This window comes from Oncorhynchus mykiss, chromosome 27 (genome assembly GCF_057628025.1).
Source record: "Oncorhynchus mykiss isolate SJ-2025 chromosome 27, ASM5762802v1, whole genome shotgun sequence".
NCBI lineage: Eukaryota > Metazoa > Chordata > Actinopteri > Salmoniformes > Salmonidae > Oncorhynchus > Oncorhynchus mykiss.
The window spans coordinates 16576453-16582452 of NC_143048.1; positions in this window are offsets into that span (position 1 = coordinate 16576453).

Sequence of the window (6000 nt, forward strand, 5' to 3'; positions counted from 1 at the left end):
GAGCCCTGTACTCACAGGAGTAAAGACGATAGGTTTCAGACCTTGCCTCCCTCATGTGTCCCTCAGTCTTCTCCTCTTGGCCATTCGGCACTGAGTAATATGGCGCCTATTGGCCAACAACAACAAGGCTTGGCTTCTCCTCTTGGCCTTTCGGCCCCAATCTCTCCACAGGATGAAGCCAACCCTATCCGCCCCCTTGACAAACTCATCAAGAATTTCCCCACCTTTGACCCCGTTCCAGATCAGCCAAACGATACTGAGACGTTCGTAGCTGACATAGAGGACGCGTTGGATGGCTACCCGAACGCTACGGGTTCTGACAGGGTTTACCTGTTGAAGCGAACATCGAATAGACACGTGACAAGGTTAATTCGTCTACAACAGCAACACGTGCTAAATGACTATGCTAAACTTGCCACAGCTTTTAAATTAGAATTCAATGGTTCTGCGACTCGCAAACACAATTGCTCACTGGCTAACACCGTCAAACAAGCTCGGAATGAACACCCACAAGCTTACTATCGTAGGCTTCGTTCAGCTTACTATGGCCTACTCGCTGAAACAGGCATGGAAGACCTGTTACCTTTTAAACAATTGTTCCTGTCGAACATGTATCCTACCGTCATTACCTAATTGGGCCCTGCCGCCCACGTTGGCGTGCCTATCTTACAACTCAGAGCTTGCAAGCACAGCTTTTGAGGCATCAAAAGTTCACAACGCTAAGAGCCCTGACCACTCGCTTTGAAGTTTGACCAGGAGCACTCACTCCAGTTAGAGGGTGCATTATCAGATATTGGAGCATTGAGATATGACGCACAACAACAGTTTCTACCACGAAACCATGATTCCAATAACCTCCGCGGTCGAAATAACTGTAAAGTACGTCACCATCAACATAACTACGACTACAATCGACCTGTTCTACGTTCCTACACCCAACCCACAAAGTGTCAGAGCACAAGGGTAACAAAGGGTTGAAGTCGATCAAAACGTAGACCAATGTTCTCCAGAAGTTCCACTACGGGAAGAACTAAAGCGAGAACAATTTGATAAAAGGGTAAAAGATAAGTCACAAGGACTAGGCGAGGAATTACCGGACATCAGGTCCGCAGGAATTAACACCCATAGCAAGGACGTTAAAGTTCTAATTTCTCCCGCTCTCATTCAAGACCCTATCCAGGGCCCGCTTGATCAAGAAACAAGCCCCCGGGCTTTGTCTATAGACTCTGATACAAAGGTTGCGAAGAAAAAGGTCAAACGCTTCGTTAAAGCCAAGCCCCCTCAAAATCGGCAAAGTCAATCTGCTTCCACCTCGAACAGAAATGGCACATCACGTCGTTGTGAACGACCACTCCACTTTGTGGGGAATATGTCCACTAACCACGAATCTAAACGGCCATACCTGGAAACAGTCTTGGAGGACTGCTTAACTTGTCATGTGCTAATTGATTTGGGTGCGGCAATATCACTCATCTCTCAAACATTGTTTGATGATCTCAAAATGGCTTTGAAGCCAACTAAAAGTTGGTTAAAAGTGGAACGATGCGACACTACACTTCGAGAGGTCACTCAGACTACCTCGCCTCTCACATTGAGAGTCATGCTGAAACTACACTTCAAGGACCTATCGCTCCTTCACCCTGTGTATGTTACCAGCCTCGAAACTGCAACCCTGCTACTTGGAGCAGACTTGATGGATCGGTTTCTCCCACTGATGGATTGGAAAACCAACCAGGTATGGTCACAGGCCACCGTGCCTTCTCCACTGACCACACGGTCTCCCCCTAACGCTAGCTGCAACGCAGTCATTCACGAGGGGTATCTGTCGAAAGCACCCCTTGGGAAAAAGACGTTTAGAAACCTCTTGGGGCAGAATCCGATCCAAGGATATATTACGATATTTCGACACATTCCATCAGCCAACTTGATTGACCATTATTTTCATGATTTCGAGCCAGCTGTCTCTGTGAATAAGCAACTTCCCTCCTCTCTGCAGTCGTGCAATACGGTAGTTGAGATTAACTTCTCTTGCCCTTCGGACACTTCCGCAAGCACTGCGGCCGTCTCAGCAAGAAAAACATTGAAGCGCAGGGTATACTCTGCTTCTGATGATACACCTTCCGCTTTGTTAGGGGACTGTCACCCCTTACAATGATGATAATAATGGTGTCAGTCCAGCAACTGACCCGATGACTCCCACTGGTGCAACACTTTGCGATATCACAGACCGATATCCTCGTCTCAGTTCGCAGGTACTGAAGAGATTGCCACACACGGACACAGTGGTGACTGACATGCCTCGACAGCCACTTAGCGTTTTGAAGCACAAACTCCAGGAGATTTGGTTGAAAGGTTACAGCCATTCTCATAACGTGGCTGCTGACAACTCGTACATAGGGTCCGACCTTTTCGTTTGCGCCTCGGACACCAACACCACCCGCTGGTGGGGGGGTCCGGAGACACAAAGGGGGGGAATAGTAGCCCAGACCCATGATGAGCCGCATCGAGGCCGGTGGGGGGGTCGAGACTACGGACAACACCGTACGAGGCCGCCAGAGCATAAATCAAATCTTGTTGTGAACTCCCCTATGAGAACAGTGAGGAGCACTAGAACACATCTAAGATAGTACTGAGGTGTACCGCACTGGTCGTAAAGGAAGTCCAGTGGACTTGTCCACCTCCAAAACAAATGGCAACAATAATCATTCCTCGCCATGTGTAGGTTCAACTACAATACAACTAGTAAAATGCTCCAATCATGTGTTCCGGTAGTATAATATTTCAGAATAAATCGGTAGGATAACTGGTCCCTTTGAGCACCAGTACCAATACCAGCGACAGTCAGTCCAGCTACAATCAGTAAGAAGGTTAGAGACCTAACCAATCAAATTACCCTTGACAACAGCGACATAGGAGTCACGCAGAGTGCAACACGTGGAAGGGAATCTCCAGTGCACTCTTCCAATGGTTAACACTCATGTCACTAATAAATAGAATCCTCCATTCAGGAGGAAAATTATTAGAAGTCATTAACCATGATCACACCACGTACGACTGGTCCAATACTTAGTGTACTTCCGTCGTGAGGTTAGCTCCTCCGTGGATAACATAGCTATGAAATAGACTTCATACCTATCACCACTACAATAGTGGAAGACACAGTGACTTGTAGTAAAACTACTACAGACTCACTCAACACCAATTCTGACTGACCACCAGGCATTGACCTGAAAATGACCTGACTACATCAGACTCATTCTGAACAAGTTGTAATCTGCCAGGATACTTGGTTTTCTTCCCTTGACATGCGCGCTTGTGTAAGCATAAACGCACATGCACAACAGAACATCTAATTAGGATTTATGCTAGGATCAATTAAGGGTCCAAGCAAAATATCAGCCTTAGTAAAGTTGAACATTTACTTCTAGGCCTTTGACTCTACAGCACTCACCAGTATTCTTCTCAGAAGTCCATAGGTCATCCCTGTAGACTGCCCAAAACTAGTGCCTTACAGCGTGACTACCAATCCAAGCAACCAGAGCCCTGTACTCACAGGAGTAAAGACAATAGTTATCATATAGTTATCAACTTAGGATAGTTCCTAAGCAACACACCAAGTAGGAAAACCCTAGATATGGCATTAGAGACCTGATAGTCATTTTGCCAGAACATTGGACGTATATAGAATACAGTCCAGTTAGATGATTTTTGTGTGAGAACTATATTTTGTATCTTTTGTTTATGCTTTCATTCCTTTTCGGTTCAGTTCCTTTGACACTTAGGAAGTGATGGAGCCATAAACAAAGTCCCCATACAACCATCACTTACTGCCACAACGCCGCTCATTGGGGAATTAATGTAATTATATATATTTCATGAGTGTGTGTGCGTTGGTAACTTCTGCCTAAGTTACTGCCCAGATCTTCCAGTCTGGACGACGACCAGACTACGGGTCCGGAACGGCGACCCCAAATCCGGACACCCACGGCCCATCCTTGTGGCGGCATGCCCTGCTGTCAGGGAGCCTACCAAGGGGCGCAACGGCGATCACCAACCAGGACATCCCCTGGCCCTCCCTGGGGTACTTTGCAGTTTCCAGGGAACCTACCAAGGTACATCACTAGAAGGGACCGCAACGGCGATCACCAACCGGACATCAACTGCCATCCTTGTGGTGGACTGCTCCGCTTTCAGAGAAGCCTACCAAGTTCAACCACCAGAGGGGATTGCAACGATGATCTACAAACAGGACATCACGTGTTCATGATTTTATGTTGATTTGTAACTTGCAGAACAAACAAGATCAAAACCACCAGGGTGGGGGGAATGAATGAATGTCACTCTGAACTATCCCCCCTAACCACAACCGAGAGAGACGGACAATTCTACAAAATAAACAAATTTTTCACCAGCGATCAAGACGACACACTGAGCATAAATATATATATTGGTTGCAAATGTTCCCGAATGAGTGAGCGTTCATGTGTAAAGGATTGGCATTTCAATTGTTATAATTATTAACTCTGTAGTGACTTCTTAGTCGACCCCCACTTCCCCTTTTGTCTAACAAGCCGCCATGCTGGTTTAGCCCATTAGGGCACATTCCCCAATCATTTATTGTAACCACATTTACCTTGTTTGTTTATGCATTTCTGTGAATTATTTAGTTAGTAATAAATAAATTATTTGATGTATGGATGACTCATAGTGAAGACTGGGTTCATGCAGATAACCAACAATTTACGACGTTTGGAATGAGACTAACGTGAGGTAAAGTAAATGATTCATTAATCAGAAGACTATGGCTCAGATATGAAAATATCTGAAAGGTTATATTAGGAAATTCTAACCTTGTAATCTGAATATTTTTCCTTGGTGCCCCGACTTCCTAGTTAATTACAGTTACATGGTGAATCAGTTGATCGCAAAAGTACTAATTACAGAGAATATTTGATAAAAACTAAGTCTTCAATTTAATGATAATAAAGACACAACACTTTATACAGCCTGGAAGTGTGTTGGGTCATTGTCCTGTTGAAAAACAAATAATAGTCCCACTAAGCACAAACCAGATGGGACGGCGTTTCGCTGCAGAATGCTGTGGTAGCCATGCTGGTTAAGTGTGCCTTGAATTCTAAATAAATCATTGACACTATCACCAGCAATGCACCATCACACCACCTCCTCCATGCTTCACAGTGGGAACCACACATGCGGAGAATATCTGTTAATCTACTCTGTGTCTCACAAAGACATGGCGGTTGGAACCAAAAATCTCAAGTTTGGACTCATCAGACCAAAGGACAGATTTCCACCGGTCTAATTTCCAATCTTATTATTGATGTCCTGTAGTAGTTAGTAGTGGTTTCTTTCCAGCAATTTGACCATGAAGGCCTGATTCACACAGTCTCCTCCGCACTTTTAAAGTTCTTGAAATTTTCCAGATTGACTGACCTTCATGTCTTTCTCGTTGCTTATTTGATTTATTCTTGCCATAATATGGACTTGGTCATTTACCAAACAGGGCTATCTTCTCTATACCATTGAGAGACTCAAACACATTAACAAGGAAAGAAAATCCACAAATTAACTGTTAACAAGGCACAGCTGTTAATTGAAATGTATTCCAGACGACTACCTCATGAAGCTGGTTGAGAGAATGCCAGGACTGTGCAAAGCTGTCATCCAGGCAAAGGGTGGCTACTTTGAAGAATCCCAAATCTAAAATATATGTTTAACACTTTTTTGGTTACTACATGATTCCATATGTGTTATTTCATAGTGTTGATGTCTTCACTACTATTCCACAATGTAGAAAATAGTCAAAATAAAGAAAAACCCTGGAATCAGTAAGTGCCTCCAAACTTTTGACTGGTACTGTATATTGATCCACTATGTTCACTGTTAGATTGGATGACAATATTTCGCTGTTGATATTGACATATTGCTGACACAGTAGGGAAATAAATATGCTATTGGTGAGCTAATATGTTGCATTTT